The sequence below is a fragment of the Nycticebus coucang genome, chromosome 1 (assembly GCF_027406575.1).
Source record: "Nycticebus coucang isolate mNycCou1 chromosome 1, mNycCou1.pri, whole genome shotgun sequence".
NCBI lineage: Eukaryota > Metazoa > Chordata > Mammalia > Primates > Lorisidae > Nycticebus > Nycticebus coucang.
The window spans coordinates 78,281,223-78,301,243 of NC_069780.1; the positions used below are offsets into that span (position 1 = coordinate 78,281,223).

The 20,021-nt window shown below is 41.3% G+C and overlaps 1 long non-coding RNA gene across 1 annotated transcript in view; it reads right to left on the minus strand.

The window, feature by feature from the left end:
- Positions 1 to 2,980: 2,980 nt before the first annotated feature.
- LOC128588645 (uncharacterized) overlaps positions 2,981 to 20,021 on the minus strand; it is a 53,020-nt gene continuing 35,979 nt past the window's right edge. Inside the window, exons 2-4 of the long non-coding RNA XR_008380807.1 lie at positions 14,451 to 14,521; positions 4,146 to 4,219; positions 2,981 to 3,310 (exon numbers count right to left, since the gene is read on the minus strand). This is a non-coding gene — a long non-coding RNA (uncharacterized LOC128588645). The remainder of the gene's footprint in view (positions 3,311 to 4,145; positions 4,220 to 14,450; positions 14,522 to 20,021) is intronic.

The window sequence follows — 20,021 nt, forward strand, 5'->3', positions numbered from 1 at the left end:
TGGGGGCTGTCATGTCACTTCCCCTCTATGACATCTGAATAGTGCTTGAAATACTGCAGTTGCCTGTTTCTCCAGGAGAAACATAGGTGTATTCTGAGATGGGGAATGGGGGACATGTTGGCCTGCATACGTGCTATCCATTATCCATGCGGAAGATTTTAAGGACCCCTGTAGTAGTTTTGACATGACTTTTTGTTTCTTTGTTTCAGTTTTGCATTTTGACAAAACCATTCGCAGCTTATTCCATAATTTATAGGACTCTCTTTCTGGGTTTTTCCATGTGTCTTGGCAATTCCTAATTCTTGAGTGATTTTTCTAATTTCATTTATTCCTATTGTGGTGTTGTTCATATTTTTCCAGGAGATTCTCCCGTGGCTTGAAACTTCTAGCTGATATTTAAAGTTGCCCCTGAATCACCTGCCTTCCTTTCCTGACTGTTCAGGTATCTTTCTTTTTGGCAAATAACAGTTACCAGCTGTGATGAAAATATGGAGCCAATGCTTTAGGACTGACACGGAAGATGGTCTTCCTGCAGGACAGATGGCACCTCCGGCATTACTCAGACTGGCCATCTAAGCCCATGTTGCTTTGGATGTGAGCCTGAGGTCAAGGGTCCAACCACGTTGTGAGCGGGCCCCAGGCCAGCCTGACAGATGGGTGAGGATGGAGACAGCCACAGACCGTGCAGGGCCCTGAGAGAGTCTGTGCACAGGGGCAGTTGTAATGTTTTACTGTCTTCCCAAAGAGACTGCCATGGTACTTTATCACAAAAATTATGGTTTACCAAGGGAGGATTTAAAGGCATTTAAATTTCTGCACATCTCTGGGCAAATGCCATCAGGCATGGAGTCAAGTGAGAGAACTCTAAAACTCAGCCTTTATTTTAATTGACCGAAACAGCTCCTTTGGAAAAGAAAACTGGGAGTTGGTATAGTCTGGTAAGTTTGTCCTGAAAAATCCTAAAGGTATAGTGAATGCCCGTCTGTGTGGCTGTGGGTCTTTTGGACACTGGAGTGACAACCCCGGGGGCTCAGGGAGTAAATTGGGGCCTGGAGGTGGCCCAGGCTACAGAGGAAGAGTGTTTTCATTATTGCCACTCTTTCTCCTGTCAGGCATTTTCCTCTCTCTTTCTCCCATGAAGTGTTTGTGCCATCCATGCCCTGTCTGTTGTGCAGCTGACACTGGGGTTTTCTCTATCTGCAGCAATTGGCTGGCCCTGGGTCCTGGTGGCCAGGTGTCATGGAAATCCTTGCAGGAGGATAGAGCTGGGACAATAAAGCGCCTCATATGCTGAAATTTGCAAATCTAAATTTATTTTTGTTAATCAGGCAACATGCTTAGCTGGCCAACAGGTTGGAAACGCAGAGCTTCCAGGGTGTGCACCCCAAGACACCAGGACAAATTTCTAGGGGAAGCTAGAGGCAGTACTCAGGGGTTTGGAGATTGGAGAGAAAAGGGGAAAGGACTCTGTGCAGGTGAGTGAGCTGGAGCAGGACCCTTCAGGAAGGGAAGGAAATGTGCCACAGGGCACCTGCTCTCCGCCTTTCAGGCAGCAGGGAAGGAGGATGGGAAGAAGCCGAGTGAACCAGCAACAAAGGTTTGCAGACCAGGTCTGTGTCAGGCTGTGTCTGAGTTTGAAAGACGTGTCTTATTCACCCAGAGAGGGTCATCCAACAGGATGCCCCCTCCATGAAGTAGGATAATCAAAGGGCTGTGTGACAGAGAAGCTGGGAAGCAGCATCACTCGCGTTCCCTAGCGAGGCATCACCCTCGCGAGTGTGGGTGTCTGGAAAGGTACTTGTGGCTCATTGAGTCCTGCACTCACAGCCTTGGTGCTTCAGCCCCTGTTTAGAACTCACTGAACAAACCGTGCTGTTCATCAGACATTGTCCTCTGCACTTTACCATCGTCAACTCAGCTGGTTCTCAGAGCGATCTGATGATACAGGTACTATTATTTATTTATGTTTTACAGACGAGAGATTAAGAAACTTGCATAAGGTCAGATTATCCCAGAGCACACAGCCAGTATGAAGCAGACTGAGATTCAAACCCGGCTCCGCAGTCCCAACCTCCAACCATCCCGCTCTGTGTTCTAACCCATAACCACAGTTAACTAGCAGTGCACGCGTCTCTGGGCCTTTCTCTTCCTCAAGACGAGGAGCTACTCATGGACAAGGATGTCCAGCTGTCTCATGGACAAGGATCATGTCCGGTTTAACCTTACTCCTCCCAGTAAGCAATGCCTGGCACCTTGCTGGCACTTAATAAGTGTATTTCTAAACCATGACTGTTGGTACCACTACCTGGCCATGCCAATATTTCCTCCATGGCACAAGTTGTGAAATAAACAACTTTCATTTTATCTTGCACCCCAGCTGCTGCTTGTACTGTTTGCCACAGTCCTGAGTCTCTGGACCATGACCCCTCCTGACTGTTTATTGCTGCAGGAAGCAGCTCTGGGAGAACTGTTAGGTGTGATCCACCTCTCGGGTCTTTTCGGGCCACAGAGAACTGCCCATAGCAAGAAGCAGTGTTTCCCCAGGCATCTCCTCCCTCAGGATTCCTCTCCTCTGCCCTGGGAAGTTGCCTAGCAACCTCACCCTTCTCTCTATCCCCAGGTTCATGTGCAGCTCAACTCTCATTTTCACCACCCCAAACGTTCTTGAGGGTCTGTAACTCTGGCATCTCTTCGCTTCATTATCCCATTATCCAGCTTCACATGGACTTCATTTTCAACACGAGCTCAGCCTGACCCAGAAAGTATCCCCTCATTTTCTTGTCTTTTACAATTTTGTAGAATTCTTCATAACATCCTTTTAATATTAACCTCAAGGTCAAACTACCAAAGAAAGAGACAAAAGCAAAACATAAACAAAACATAAACAAAAACAGAAAAGTAAACAAACATAATCCCCCCCCATCATGATTGGAATTGTTTATTCAAACTTTACATAATGTTTTCCCCTTTAAATAAACCATATCACATCATCATACATAGGTACCATATGATATGACATGAAGATGGAATGGCACACAATACCCTAGGTAAAAAGAACACGAAACCATGTTTTCATTATTCAGGTACCGTGAGACATTTTTTCTCTGTTGCCCCACTTCACAGACCGGAAGAGCGGAGAGGACCTGAATGTCTTTCTCCCTCGAAGGCCGTCCAGCCACAAGAGCCAGGGTGGTTGCTGGCAGGTATGCCGCCATCTTGCCCGTTGGTGGCTAAGGACACAGCTGTTCCTGGCAGATGACAGGCAGCATCACCAGTCTGTGCACCTCCTTGACTGAGGAAAGCAAGTTTTCTGGAAAGCAGAGGGAGAGTCATCTCTTTATCATATTGGATCAGTGTGTCTACTTGGCCCCAACATCTCTTAGTTTCTGACTTTAGACTGTATTTCACCTGCTAGACAGAGAAAAATTCAGGGTGCCAGCATGGCTCTGCTATCTGGAGGAGTTAACATGCAGACAGTGAGCTGGTTGGAGCCCAGGGCTTTATTTCACCAAGAACAGACAACCAGTCACCCTCTGCCTTCTATGGCATGTGACCAGCAGGCCCCAAAATGGCAAGTTGCTAGTAAGAGAATAGGACTCAAAGGAACAGAAATATTATAATGGTCTCTAGTGCTGCCTAAAATTCAGAATAATCCTCCAACTCAGTAGTCTCTCTGAGTTTTCCGACCCCATGTGGCCTCAGGCTGGACCTCACAATCTGATCAGAGTGGCATGGAAGGGGGGCACGGATACCTCTGAGACGCACAACTAGTGTGCCGCTGACAGCCATCAAAAGGGAGGGAATTTCAGATTCTTTCAGTACCACCACGAACAGTTTAGGTCACACACCATGCAGCCTGTACAACAAAATTGGACTAGCCTTGGACATTGTAAAGCTCATTGCTATTCAGTTACAGGGAGTATGTTTTGCTCTTCCACTTTATCTTACCATTTTTCTGTCCTTCAGGTCTAGTCTACCTGAACAAATAGCTGTTCATATAACTGCATTTGCATCATGTTAGAATTTAAAATCAACTCCAAAACTTTCCAGTCTGTATCTCTTGTTTTTACTGATGAGTGGCTCCTAGCAGAGAGGAGGCAAGCAGGCTGGAAAGGGGGTGCGCTCAGATCCCAGCCCAGCCTCACCTTTCCTCGGCTGAATCCAGATTCACTAGTTCTCTTTCTTCTCTGGGTGCACAGCCATGTGTCTAAGTCCAGATCTGATGGCAGAAGAATAGGAGTGGGCCAATGGGAGAAGCTGGATCCCCAAGGTCCAAAGACATGTACACAATTTAATAAAAGTCTTTATCTAAACTCCCCCATCACATGGTAGTTTCACTTGACTAGTTATTTCTTCTTTATCTCTTAGGCTCAGAAAACTGGATTCTGTTAACACTACTGCCACAATCCAGGCCAGGAGAGTTGGAGGGCTCAGATAGGGCAAGCAGAGTGATTTTTGCACATAAATTTATGTCACGGATTACATAATTACTCTTCACTACAGTTTTTCATGCCTGCAAAATTTCTTTCAAGGTGTAAGTGCTAAGCTTTGGCAGAAACTTTGCTAAATAGCACAAGATAGCGGGAGAAATGCCTTATTGCTCTTAGGTCTAATGTTAGTTTTACAGTACTGTTGGGTTAACAATTACTACCCTTTATTGGTGCTTGCTGAATGCGAGGTGCTGAGATAAATGCTTTATGTTAATTTCCTTGGTAAGTTTTCCCAACAATCCTATGAAGTAAGTACTCCCACTACGTAGATGAGAAAACTGAGGTTCATTGAGGCTGAGTAACTACAGTGGTCATCCATATACCAGAGCATAAATGCCTCCTTCCAAATGACTTAAAGTCACTGTTAATATTTCACTCTGCTCTGGAGCAATTTTTTTCATTTTTTAATATTTTTTATTAAATCACAGCTGTATACATTAATGCATTTATGGGGTACAATGTGCTGATTTTATATACAATTTGAAATGCTTACATCAAACTTGCTAACATAGCCTACACCTCACTTTCTTAATTATTGTGTTAAGACATTTATACTCTACACTTAATAGATTTGACATGTACACTTGCAAAATGCACTGTAGATGTGGTCCCATCAATTACTCTCCCTTCATCCAACCTCCCCACTCCCCCCCCTTCCCCTGCTACTACCCCCTAAAATTCCACATCCAGTTTTATTTTCTACATTAAAATTTAGAAACACTGCTGCTTACTACTATAAGCAGCAGCCACAGATGTGACTTACACCTCCCTGGACCTCTGGAGCACTCTGGTTACTGTACTATCATTATTCTGTACTAATAGTTTTTAACATTGCCTCTTCCCCTCTCTTCTCAGCTCCACCCAGTACCCTGCCTTGGTGAACAAATATCTGTTTGATACATTTAAAGATACACCAATGAACCCCATTTCTCCTCCCTTCCTCTTTCTACTTTACTGAATAAAGAAGGAACAATGTGGTCACAAGATCTAGAGAGAATATTAAGGAGTGGTGCTCCTGGTTCAGGAGGGCTGAACAGGGCTGGCACATGCTTCCTTCTGCATTTGCCTGAGTTTGTGAATCTCAGAGACACTGCATTTCTGGGAGGAGTAAAATGAACTACATGGTCTAGGTAGCTCCTCCTAAGGACTCAGAGGTCACAGTCCAGGGAATGGAAGCCAGAGCAGCCCTGTCCTTCTTCAGTCACCTGTAAACAGTTTTTTATCAGAATAAGGAGACATAAAAACACCAAACTCCTATAGAAAATAAGTCTCCTGGGTGCCAAGACTCAGCAGTATAGACCAATCATGTTAAATATTGGATCACACTTTACATGACCATATGCTGTTCCTCCCAGGGCAGCTCCACACAGTTGCATAGGTTGAACACTGAACAACTGAAGAAACACCACCATGTGCAGTATGGATACAGAAGACTTGCATATTTATTGCAACTAATTTCTGGCAGATAGCATCAAAGTATCTTAAGGTAGGAATGCCTTGTTCTAATTCCTACAAAGGTGCCATATGGGCTAGTGGTGATTCTGTTACTCCTGGTGAAGAGGGCAGATGGCTTGGTGGCAGGGAAACCCTGAAGTGGGGACAGCAGTAGACAGGAAGTCTGTATGGAGAGCTGAAAGAGAGCCTGCTTTCTCACCAACACTGACTCTGCATGAGTTCCTCAACTTCTAAGTTTCAGTTCTTATTTACATCCTGAGAATAATGATAATAGTACCAGTGTTACAGAGCTTTTCTTATTCAGATTAAGAGAGAGAGAGAGAGAGTGTGTGTGTGTGTGTGTGTGTGTCTGTGTGTAGATAGAGATGAGACGAAATAATAGATAGATAGCCTGACCTATTTTAGGCACTTGATAAAGCATAATGATTACCATTATAAATCAGAAGAGTCCAAATTTTGAAACCAGGGTTCTTGGGAACATGTCACAGAACTCTCGGGAACATGTCACAGAAGTTCTAGCCCCCAAATAGCAAAATGATTTTCAGATAATGAAACTGGTCTAGAAATTCAATGTAGCATCAAGGTTATGTGTGATCAATACCCAGAACATTCAATGCTAACACTAAAGGTTTTAGAGCACTTATTGTTTGCTATAATGAAATCCTATTGAGTTGGAAGAAGAAAGATATAGAAGATTATAAGATTCCCAGACAGAGGGGGGAGGAGACAAAATGGGTGACTGAAGCCAGCTTTCCACAGAGGCTCCTGTCCAGAAGAGAGTTAAAGGACAGAAATTTAGCAAGTAACCTGGCAGATTAGAGCTTCACCAAGAGAGAAGGTTGAAGAATGCACATCAACCCTGCTGAGGCAAGCTGCAACCCCAAGGATATAAACAAAAGGTACAAAATCCATCACCAAGCGGACGGGAGTCCCCTCCCCCATGAGAATGGCTTGCAGTACCCCATAAACAAACAAGCAGAGTTCAAAAGTCCTCCCATTATACTCCACGGGAGAGACCCTCTAAAACTGGACCTACTTCCCGTACTAGGGTGCATGGTGCTCTCCTGCCAGGCATAAAACTGTGTAAAACTGTATATATTCTCTACCTGCAATTCTGAGCTCCCAGCACTCCGCTCCACTCTCACTCTGAGGTCTGGAGGCCTGTCCCCCAGGAGTGCAGATTCTTGGGTGATTTCTCGAGGGGTGTGGACAGGGCCTGGACTGCAGCTGGTCAGTGCTGATTCTGTGGCACAGGAGTGAGGAGAGGACAGTTGGCTGAGAGGGAGCCACACCAGACCGATGGTGCCCCAAGGTGCAGAGCTGCAGCCGTTTTTGGCAACAATAGGGCTCAACTCTGGATATTCAGGAGTCACATCTCCTGTCTCTCTGGGCAACCAGAGGAGGCCGGGCATCTTCTCAGGTGGCAAGCACCAGCGGAAGAGCTGGGACAGAAACACAGGCCCCATAAGTAAAGGGTTTTCCTGAGGCAGTACTGGCCTGGATGGAGCGCGGGGACTAGAAAACGTACGCGCAACTGACTCCCAGGGTGGGGCTGATCCAGAGGACTGCTTTACTGAGCCTAAGATGAACCCGGCCCCCAGGGGATCGTCAGCCTAGAAAAAGGAGGGCAGGAGGCTAGATCTGACAGCTAACCGTGCTCCAAATATAAACCTGCAGGAGCAAAGACAGGGCCTGAGGCGCAGGTTCTGTGAACTCAAAACAGCTTCTCTTCTGCAGGGGAATTTAGCCTGGACAGAAACAAATTCTTCAAAGTTGTTCTGTTCAGTCAGTAACATCAATCAGGGGTGGGACTGTAACTGAGTGAACACTCCCCCCAGCCTCCATCAAGCCCCTGAGGTTGTCAGGCCTCACCTCCTTCTGCCGGATAGAGGCAGAGAGCAGTGGCCTGGCTGAGGAGACATAGGTTTCCTTGTGACTCAGGCAGGTACAAACCCCTGGAGTATCTGCTATTTGGAGGCAACTGGGTCACAGCCCTGTGGGGTTATCAGTGACTGGGTGTGACAGAGGTGCAAGGAGGGGTGTGACAGAGGTGCATCAACCTTCCCAGATTAATCTATTTGCTGAGTGGGTCCTCCTGACCTCACAGAGCATTGGAGCAAGTCATATTTGAGTTGTCAGAAGACCCCTGTGATCTAGTTGTCAGAGACCATTTAAACTCTTCCACCTGAGACAGGTGCTGACTAAGACAATTGATTTGGACCTTTAGAACTGAGCCAATCTCCCGAGGATGATCCAAGTGGTACCCTGGGTATGTGGTTGTAGGAAGGTTAGATTTTCCTTTTCCAATTGTTGCCTGTGGGGGGTGGGGTGACTTAACTGCTGGTATTTCTCCACAGCTGAGACTTCAACCGAGAGTAACTGTTTCACTAGGGTTGGACAGAGACCAGCTGAAAACAAGACAGAGCCACTTAGCCCCACACACCAAACAGGTCCCCAGTTTCTCAGGTGGTGGCACTGTATGGGTCTGGGAAAAAGCTCCAGTGGAAAAGTCAAATGGTGTAAAATAATCATGTGGCAGAATCAGCAGAAAAACTCTGGTAACATGAATAACCACAGTAGATCAATCCCCCAAGGAAAGATATGGCAGATGTAACTGAAGATCCAATTCATAAACAGCTAGCCGAGATGTCAGAAATCAAATTTAGAATTTGGATTGCAAACAAGATTAATAGAATGAAGGAAAATTTGGAATTAGAAATTGGAGGAGCAATTCAAAAGTTGGAATTAGAAATTCGAGGAGAAACTCAAAAGTTGTTTCAAGAACTCAATGAATTTAAAGACAAAGCCACCAAAGATTTTGACACATTGAAGCAAGAATTTGCAGTCCTCAAAGATCTGAAAAATACAGTAGAATCCCTCTGTAACAGAGTGAAGCAAGCAGAAGAAAGGCTTTCTGATGTTGAAGACAAAGCTTTGAACACTCCCAAACATTCAAAGAGGAGGAGAAATGGAGAGCAAAAATGGATCATTCTCTCAGAGAGCTCTGGGATAATTCAAAGAAGGTTAATATCTGCCTCATTGGAATCCCTGAAAGCGATGAAGTGGCTTCTCAAGGCACAGAGTCTCTTCTCCATGAAATTATGAAAGAGAATTTGCCAGACATGCCAAGAGATTCTGAAATTCAGATAGCAGACAGTTTCAGAAGCCCAGCACGGTGGCACCTGTGGCTCAGTGAGTAGGGCGCCGGTCCCATATGCCAGAGGTGGCGGGTTCAAACCCAGCCCCGGCCAAAAAAAAAAAAAAAAAAAAAAGAAGCCCAGCACGACTCAACCAAAATAAGACATCCCCCAGGCACGTTAACTTCACTAAAGTTAACGTGCAGGAGAAAATTCTGAAAGTAGCCAGACATAAGAAAACCATTACCTATAAAGGGAAGAACATTAGAATGACTGCAGATCTCTCTGCTGAAAATTTTCAAGCCAGAAGAGGGTGGTCATCAACTTTTAATCTCGTAAAACAAAATAACTTTCAACACCGGATTCTGTATCCAGCTAAACTGAGTTTCATTTATGATGGAGAAATTAATACTTTAATGACATTCACATGTTGAAGAAATTTACCATAACTGAACCAGCTCTTCAGGATATTCTCAGACCTATCCTCCAAAATGACCAGCCCAATCCTCTACCACAAAAGTAAATTCACTCAGAAACTTTTGATCAAACTCCAACTTCCACAGTGGCAAAAGGATTAAAAATGTCCAATGGACTTTTGAAAAATTCGATACCCAAAATTTTACCAGACTTTCATTAATCTCCATAAATGTGAATGGCTTAAACTGTCCTCTAAAGAGGCACAGGTTGGCTGACTGGACACAAAAACTCAGGCCAGATATTTGCTGCATACAAGAGTCACATCTTACCTTAAAAGATAAATATAGACTCAGGGTTGTCCACTTGTCAAATGGTAATCAGAAAAAAGCAGGTGCTGCAATTCTATTTGCAGATACAATAGGCTTTAAACCAACAAAAGTAAGGAAGGATAAGAATGGTCACTTCATATTTGTTAAGGGTAATACTCAATATGATGAGATTTCAATTATTAATATCTATGCGCCCAGACAGAATGCACCTCAATTTATAAGAGAAACTGTAACAGACATGAGCAACTTGATTTCCTCCAGCTCCATAATAGTGAGAGATTTTAACATTCCTTTGGCAGTGTTGGATAGATCCTCCAATAAGAAGCTGAGCAAAGAAATTTAGATTTAAACCTAACCATCCAACATTTGGATTTAGCAGACATCTACAGAACATTTCATCCCAACAAAACTGAATACACATACTTCTCATCAGTCCATGGAACATACTTCAAAATCAATCACATCTTAGGTCACAAGTCTAAGCTCAGTAAATTTAAAGGAATAGAAATTATTCCTTGCATCTTCTCGGACCACCATGGAATAAAAGTTGAACTCAGTAACAACAGCAATCTATATACTCATACAAAAACATGGAAGTTAAATAACCTTATGCTGAATGATAGTTGGGTCATAGATGAGATTAAGAAAAACATTGCTTAATTTTTGGAACAAAACGACAAGGAAGACATGAATTACCAGAACCTCTGGGATACCGCAAAGGCAGTCCTAAGAGGGAAATTTATAGCACTGCAAGCCTTCCTCAAGAGAACGGAAAGAGAGGAAGTTAACAACTTAATGGGACATCTCAAGCAACTGGAAAAGGAAGAACGTTCCAACCCCAAACCCAGTAAAAGAAAAGAAATAACCAAAATTAGAGCAGAATTAAATAAAATCGAAAACAAAAGAATTATACAATAGATCAATAAATCAAAAAGTTGGTTTTATTAAAAAGTCAATCAAATAGATAAACCTTTGGCTAACCTAACCAGGAAAAAAAGAGTAAAATCTCTACATCAATCAGAAATGACAAAGATGAAATAACAACAGACTCCTCAGAAATTCAAAAAATCCTTAATGAATATTACAAGAAACTTTATTCTCAGAAATATGAAAATCTGAAGGAAATTGACCAATACTTGGAAGCACATCACCTTCCAAGGTGATGTTCTTCATTAGCCAGAATGAAGTGGAAATGTTGAACAGGCCTATATCAAGTTCTGAAATAGCATCAACCATACAAAATCTCCCTAAAAAGAAAAGCCCAGGACCAGATGGCTTCATGTCAGAATTCTACCAAACCTTTAAAGAGGAACTAGTACCTATATTACTTAACCTGTTCCAAAATGTAGAAAAAGAAGGAAGACTACCCAAGACGTTCTATGAAGCAAACATCACCCTGATCCCCAAACCAGGAAAAGACCCAACAAGAAAAGAAAATTATAGACCAATATCACTAATGAATACTGATGCAAAAATATTCAACAAGATCCTAACAAACAGAATCCAGCAACACATCAAACAAATTATACATCATGACCAAGTCAGTTTTATCCCAGGGTCTCAAGGCTGGTTCAATATACATAAATCTATAAGTATAATTCAGCACATAAGCAAATTAAAAAACAAGGACCATATGATTCTCTCAATTGATGCAAAAAAATATTTTGATAATATCCAGCATCCCTTCATGATCAGAACACTTAAGAAAATTGGTATAGAAGGGACATTTCTTAAACTAATAGAGGCTATCTACAGCAAACCCACAGCCAATATCATATTGAATGGAGTTAAATTGGAATCATTTCCACTCAGATCAGGAACCAGACAAGATTGCCCATTGTCTCCACTGTTCTTTAACATTGTAATGGAAGTTTTAGCCATTGCAATTAGGGAAGAAAAGGCAATCAAGGGTATCCATATAGGGTCAGAAGAGATCAAACTTTCACTCTTCACAGATGATATGATTGTATATCTGGAAAACACCAGAGATTCTACTAAAAAATTCTTAGAAGTGATCAAGGAATACAGCAGCATCTCAGGTTACAAAATCAACATTCATAAATCGGTAGCCTTTATATATACCAACAATAGTCAAGCTGAAAAAACAGTTAAGGACTCTATTCCATTCACAGTAGTGCCAAAGAAGATGAAATATTTGGACGTGAAAGGACGTGAAAGATATCTATAAAGAGAACAATGAAATTCTAAGAAAAGAAATAGCTGAAAATGTTAACAAATGGAAAAATATACCATGCTCATGGCTGGGATGAATCAATATTGTTAAAATGTCCATATTACCGGGGCGGCACTGGTGGCTCAGTGGGTAAGGTGCTGGCCCCATATACCAAGGGTGGCGGGTTCAAACCTAGCCCCGGCCGAACTGCAACAAAAAAATAGCCAGGCGTTGTGGCAGGTACCTGTATTCCCAGCTACTCGGGAGGCTGAGGCAGGAGAATCGCCTAGGCCCAGGAGTTGGAGGTTGCTGTGAGCGGTGTGATGCCATGGCACTCTACCGAGGGCCATAAAGTGAAACTCTGTCTCTACAAAAAAAAAAAAAAAAGTCCATATTACCCAAAGCAATATACAATTTTAATGCAATCCCTATTAAATCTCCACTGTCATACTTTAAAGATCTTGAAAAAATAATACTTAGTTTCATATGAAATCAGAAAAAACCTCAAATAGCCAAGACATTACTCAGAAATAAAAACAAACAGGAGGAATCACACTTCCAGACCTCAGACTATAGTATAATTCGTGATCAAAACAGCATTGTACTGGCACAAAAACAGAGAGGTAGATGTATGGAACAGAATAGAGAACCAAGAGATGAACCAGCTACTTACTGTTATTTAATCTTTGACAAGCCAATTAAAAACATTCAGTGGGGAAAAGATTCCCTATTTAACAAATGGTGCTGGGTGAACTGGCTGACAACCTGTAGAAGACTGAAACTGGACCTACACCTTTCACCATTAACTAAGACAGACTCTCACTGGATTAAAGATTTAAACTTAATACATGAAACTATAAAAATACTAGAAGCGTGCAGGGAAAACTCTTGAAGAAATCAGTGTGGGCGAGTATTTTATGAGGAGGACCCCCCGGGCAATTGAAGCAGCTTCAAAAATACACTACTGGGACCTGATTAAACTAAAAAGCTTCTGCACAGCCAAGAACACAGTAAGTAAACAAGCAAACAGCCCTCATAATGGGAGAAGATATTTGCAGGTTATGTCTCCGACAAAGGTTTAATAACCAGAATCCACAGAGAACTCAAACGTATAATCAAGAAAAGAACAAGTGATCCCATCGCAGGCTGGGCAAGGGACTTGAAGACAAAATTCTCTGAAGAAGACAGGCACACAGCTTACAGACATATGAAAAAATGCTCATCATCTTTAATCATCAGAGAAATGCAAATCAAAACTACTTTGAGATATCATCTAACTCCAGTAAGATTAGCCCATATCACAAAATCCCAAGACCAGAGATGTTGGTGTGGATGTGAGAATACATTCCCACACTGCTGGTGGGAATACAAATTAATACATTCCTTTTGGAAAGATGTTTGGAGAACGCTTAAAGGTCTAAAAATAGATATGCCATTCTATCCTAGAATTCCTCTACTAGGTATATACCCAGAAGACCAAAAATCACATTATAACAATCACATTATAACATATTATTTGTACCAGAATATTTATTGCAGCCCAATTCATAATTGCTAAGTTATGGGAAAAGCCCAAGTGCCCATCGATCCACGAATGGATTAATAAATTGTGGTATATGTACACCATAGAATATTATGCAGCCTTAAAAAATGATGGAGACTTTACCTCTTTCATGTTTACATGGATGGAGCTGGAACATAGTCTTCTTAGTAAAGTATCTCAAGAATGGAAGAAAAAGTATCCACTGTGCTCAGCCCTACTATGAAACTAATTTATGGCTTTCATTTGAAGGCTATAACCCAGTTACAACCTAAGAATATGGGAAAGAGGAAGAAGGAGGGGAGGGAGTGGGGAGGATGGGTGGAGGGAGGGTGATTGGAGGGATTACACCTGTGGTGCGTCTTACAAGGGTACATGTGAAACTTAGTAAATGTAGAACATAAATGTCTTAACACAATAACTAAGAAAATGCCAGGAAGGCAATGTTAACCAGTGTGATGAAAATATGTCAGATGGTCTATAAAACCAGTGTATGGTGCCCTATGATCACATTAATCTACACAGCTATGATTTAGTTTAAAAAAAAAAAAAAGATTCCCAGACAGACAAATGTCCACTTATTCATTATCTGACTAGTTGCTTACTCTGTTGCAAGAATTGGGTTAGGGACTGGGGAAGCAGACCAGAATGTGCTAGTGTAGATGATGCTAGAAAGAAGGAGGCCTAATAGGCAATCCCTCAACACCGCAGACCATTGTGTATATCTCACATAACTGTTCTGAGAGGGGTCTCAGGTTGGCAGGTCAACTTTCCTCCTATGTTTCTTCTATTTGTGGCTTTTCCATCCCGAAGACCCTTTCACCTTGTGCAGCCAGCCAAAGTATGCAGAAAGAGTGCAGAAGAGCAAGGCAGTTTTTATGGGCTACAGTGGGAAGCAGCCCACATTACCTTGTTTCCATTGAAGAGACATGAGCCACCTCATTGCAAAAGAGGCTAGGAAACATAGTTTAGCTTTATACCTGTGGAAAGACAGAACCAATATTACACAGCTGGTGATGACCTTCACAGAAGGATGATCCCAGGTGATGGGACCATTGCATAAGGTGACAGAATTGTTGGACATGGAAAAAGAGCATCTGAATAAACTACAATTGGGAATTGGAGAGAGGAAAAGGGAGGGTGGTGCCATGTTCTGGATAAAGTCACCCAGAAGGCTATGAAGTGAAGAATGCAGGACAGCAGCTTCCTGAAAGGACTTGGCAATCACAAGCAGACCACTTGTCTTTACCTGTGTGCTGAATTTTAAAAAACATTGTTGGCCGCTCAGGGAGAGCGTCACCATCCGTGGCGCTGTTTTATGGCACTCAGGATACCTTCCTGAACTTCCTCAGACTGGTCCCAACCACAGCAGAGTTGCTCGGTCCAGGTCTTGCTAAATATGCTTCAACTGGGTCCTCTGGGCAGGGAGGGGACTCATTAACAATGCAGAGGAGCTCTACAGGGAAATGGATATGATAAAGGACAGGCGCATGAGTGCTCAAAGCCTCTGACAGCCTATTTCTTTTTTCCTTTCTTTCCTTTCCTTTCCTTTCCTTTCCTTTCCTTTCCTTTCCTTTCCTTTCCTTTCCTTTCCTTTCCTTTCCTTTCCTTTCCTTTCCTTTCCTTTCCTTTCCTTTCCTTTCCTTTCCTTTCTTTATTATTTACTTCCTTCCTTATTTATTTTTGTTCTCACTCTGTTGCCCAGGTTAGAGTACAGTGGCCCAATCATACCTCACTACAGCCTCAGACTCCGATGTTCAAGATCCTCCTGCTTCAGCCTCCTGAGAAGCTAGGACTATAAATGTGCACACCCCACCTAGCTTGTTTGTTTGTTTGCTTTTGGTAAAGATGATGTCTTCTTGGTATGTTGCCCAGACTGGTCCTGGACTCCTGGCCTCCAGTGATCCTACTGCCTTGGCCTTACAAAGTGCTGGGATAAGCTCTCATAGAAAACTGTTGGATCCCCTAGATCTGCATTCTGATCCTTATACCTTACTATCTGCAGATCTGTGGAGGGAAGGAATATAAGATGGACCCTAAGATTCTGGTCCCCTTTGTATGTACACTGTATAATCCCCTCTCCTCAAGTGTGTGGGACTCATCTGTGATGGAATAGTGGCTCCCTTGATTTGTTAAATGGTAGAGGTGCTGGGAGAGTTACTCCCATTGCCTTACATTATGTAGGAGTTCATCATGGCTGATACTGAAGGGAGATTCTGCTTCTGGGTTTGAAGAAGTAATCCCCCATGTTATAAGAGGGTAGAGTGATTAAAACTGAAGGAAGGGCTTGAAAAATGAGGCTGACCCTCCTTGACAGCCAGCAAGTAAACTTGCAGCTCAAGTTCTAAAGCAGCAACTACAAGGAACTGACTTTTTTCAGTAACCATATGAGAATGAAAGAGGACCCTTAGCCTCTCATGCAGCCCTGCCAACACCTTGATTTCAGAACAAAGGATTTGGCCAACTCATGCCTGGACTCCTGACTCATAGAAACTTTGCTATAAAAAATTTGTGTTGTTTTAAGTTGCTAAGTGTTGACACATCTTTTTTTTTTTTTCTGTTGCTATAACTAAATACCTAAGACTGGGAAATTTATAAAGAAAATAAGTTTATATAGTGATTTTGGAGCCTGAGAAGTTCAATATCAGGCAGCTGCATCTGACAAGGGCCTCATGTTGTATCATAACATGGCAGATGGCACCACATGGTGAGGGGGCGTTGCACTGAAAGCCAAACTGGTCTTTATAACAGAACTACTTTCACAATAACCCATTAATCCATTAACTCATTAATCCATTAATCCATTCATGAGGACAGAGTAGCATGACCCAATCACCTCTTAAGGGCCTGATCTCTTAATACGTACATTAAGGATTATGATTCAACGTGGGTTACAGAGGGGATGAACATTCAAACCATGGCACTACGTAGTAATTTGTTGCATAGCAGTAAAAAACTAATAGTAATTGGATAAATTACTTAAATTTTCTGAGACTCAAGTTTTGTTTGGCTTTTGTTAATCTTTAAAAGTGGGCATTCTTCAAGATTTTTGTTAATTTCTAAAAATGGGCATTCCTTATGGATTTATTGAGACAATGCATCTGAAAGTGTTTTACAAAGTAACTAGTTTTAACATTTGTAAGAAAGGGTTTATTAATAACAGGCAGTAACATGACAAATTAACAGTGATGGATAAAACAAGGAACCAAGCATTTGTTTTTTAAAAAAAGTGTTTATTTTTAGAAATCATTCTGGTCTTCCCTCCTATTTAATGATCTATTTTTTCTCTCTTTAGCAATCAGAGTTAGCTAGGCCCTCTGTCTGGCATGAGATGCCGTGTGATTCTGGGGATGCAAATCAGAATGCCTGTGAGATGAATTGCATTGTGTAGATTATTCCTATTTAAGAAGTAGCTGCAAGAATATTCTGAATATATTTTGCCACCAGTCAACTCAAGTTTCTAATCTTCCTGCTGGAGTTGCCTTGGCACTGAAAATAAGAACTGGCCTACTGACTTAAAGACAAGACAAAATCAACCACAACTAGCAGTGCTATTGGGACAAATTAGTTGAACGGCCTTTTAATTTGTAAAATCCTCCAAGGCTATATCTATTTGACTGGATCTAATATAGATATGAAGTAGTTTCGAGGATTTAGGGAGGATGAAAGGGAAGAGAATATTCTCACTGGTCAATAGATTCCTTTTTTAATTTAAAGAAAAAAAACCATTGCAGCTGTTGCCAAATTTGTAGTCATCATTAAGGATTCAAAATGGCTCGAAGACCTTGAAACAACCCATGATGGGAAAATGTGTGCAAGCTAAATCCAAATAGCCTGACATTATTCAATGTAAAGAGATATTATTAATGAAACCTAATATTTACATACAGGTTTTTGGCATTCAAATAATTTTAACACATACTATACAGCTAACAGAATGGCTAAAATTTAAAAGACTGACCATACCCAGTGCTAGAAAGGATATGGAGGCACTGCAATCTCACCCACTGTCAGTAGGAAAATGAAATACTATGAATACTTTGGAGAACAGTTTGGCCATCTCTTAAAAAGCTAAAAACATACCTGCTGCACAATCCAGTCATTCTACTTCTAGACATTTACCCATGTAAAATGAAAGAATATGTACACAAATACAAGAATTTGTACAGAAATATTCAAAGCAGCCTTATTTTTAATCACCTAAAACTAGAAACAATTCAAAGGTCCATCAACAGGAGAATAGATTTAAAAAAATAAAAACCTGTGCTATACACACATCATACAATGAAATACTACTCAGGAATAAAATGGAATGAACAATTGGTACACACTGCAGCATGGATGAATCTCACAGTAATTATGTTGTGTGGAAGAAACCAGTCAAAACAAAAGGACATAGGATGTGATTTTATTTATATAAAATTCTAGAGAATGCCTATTTATCATACCTAATAAGTGTTAAGGAAAAATTATTTTCACATATGGTGTTGAAGTTTGAGTCTCATGATAAAATTCTGGAGCTCCTAGGAAAAAAACACTTTTTATTTTATTTTTATTTATTTATTTTTGTTTGTTTTTTAGATAGCAGAATTATGATTCCAAGGAAAAATACAAGTTCCAAAGGACTTAAGTTAGAACTTGAACCTTGTCTATTTCAGGAATGTGTTTGCTACCGGGAGCTGCCTATGAAGTCTCTAACAATTAAAAAACTCCAGATCATCCTTACTTGATTTCCTGTCTCTTAGGTATTGGTTTTTCCATGGTAGCAATTATCAAAGTATTGGTTTTTCCATGGTAGCAATTAGAACTCTGGGAAACCCCAGTGCCTTTTAGGGAGTCTGTTGAGCTCAAAACTATTTTCATAATAATATTAAAATGATATTAACCTTTATTCATGTGTTGACACTTGCCCTGGTGGTGCAAAAGGCCACTGACTCCTTAGCACCAATCAGTGTAATGGCACCAAGCCATAGCAGTGGCCATTCTATCCTTCATAGCCAGGAGCCCATAGTAGCACAAACAACCATAAAAATACCATAAAACCAAAGACATGTCTGTTTAAGAACATTCTTGTTGAAGCAATAAAAATCATTAATTTTATTAATTCTCAACTCTTGAGAATGTATTTTTGATATCCTGGGTGACAAGATGGGAAATGTGTAGTAAAATCCTTATGGTGCATACCAAATTATGATTGTCTCCACTGGTAGGAGTTTGGAATAGCAAGATAAACTGGCCACTTTCCCTCAATGGACCATCATTTTATTTGAAAGACCAGGGAACAGTCTCCCAACAGAGCCTCCGAAAAGAACTACCTCTATGGATACCTTCATTAATTATGGTTATTTAGACTTAGATATCTGCCAGATATTTTTTTAGAAATACAATAGGTGAGTCTGTCACTTTCAGGAAAGCAATTGACACTGTTTGCTGCCAATTTGTAACATATGAGTTCTCAAGCAAAAGTTAGAATTTGGGGAAATTTGTTGACAGCATACCAATGCTTAAAAACCTTTTTTGATAAAGTTGTTATCAAATGTTTATATTAATGAGTGTGATTTTAAAATTGGGGGTAATAAAATATGTCAATATCGGGAAGATCTGCATAACCTGGTAAGCCAGTATTTTCCACACGACCACTATTGTGAAATGATGCCATAAATTCATATATGGATAAAAGAGCCATTCAGAGTAGACCAGTAGATTTTACCATACAGAGTACAAAAAGTTCATGGGTATGTTTTCAGATTCCACGTTGCAACTAACCTTTAGGAAACTGTCACTTGTTGAGTTTTGGTGTAGTATCAAAGAAGAATATTCACAATTATGTGAAATTATCTGTGTGTGAGCCTGGATTTTCTTCATATACTTTAACCAATCTCCCCACTCCCTAACATATGTATATGAGAATCCAGCTATCTTCTGTTAATCTGGACATTAAAGAGATTTGTAAAATATGTGATGTAGTGCCTCTTTTACTACTTTTTTGGTTGTTTTAGAAAACACAATTATTTTTGTAAAGTAGTTTATTTAATTTCTAGTAGATTTGTTATTGCTACTTTTTTTTTTTTTTTTTTTTTTTGTAGAGACAGAGTTTCACTTTATGGCCCTTGGTAGAGTGCCATGGCATCATACAGCTCACAGCAACCTCCAACTCCTGGGCTTAAGCGATTCTCTTGCCTCAGCCTTCCGAGTAGCTGGACTACAGGCACCCACCACAACACCCGGCTATGTTTTGGTTGCAGTTCAGCTGGGGCCGAGTTTGAACCCGCCACCCTCGGTATATGGGGCCGGCGCCTTACTGACTGAGCCACAGGTGCCGCCCTTGTTATTGCTACTTTAATGTGAATTAATAAATAATTGTTAAATTTCTCAGATTTAATTTTTAACATGGTAGGCCCTAATAAATGTAAGCCACATAACCAAAGCTACTCTGGGATCTGTGATAGGCTGAATAATGATGCCCTAAAGTTGTCCACA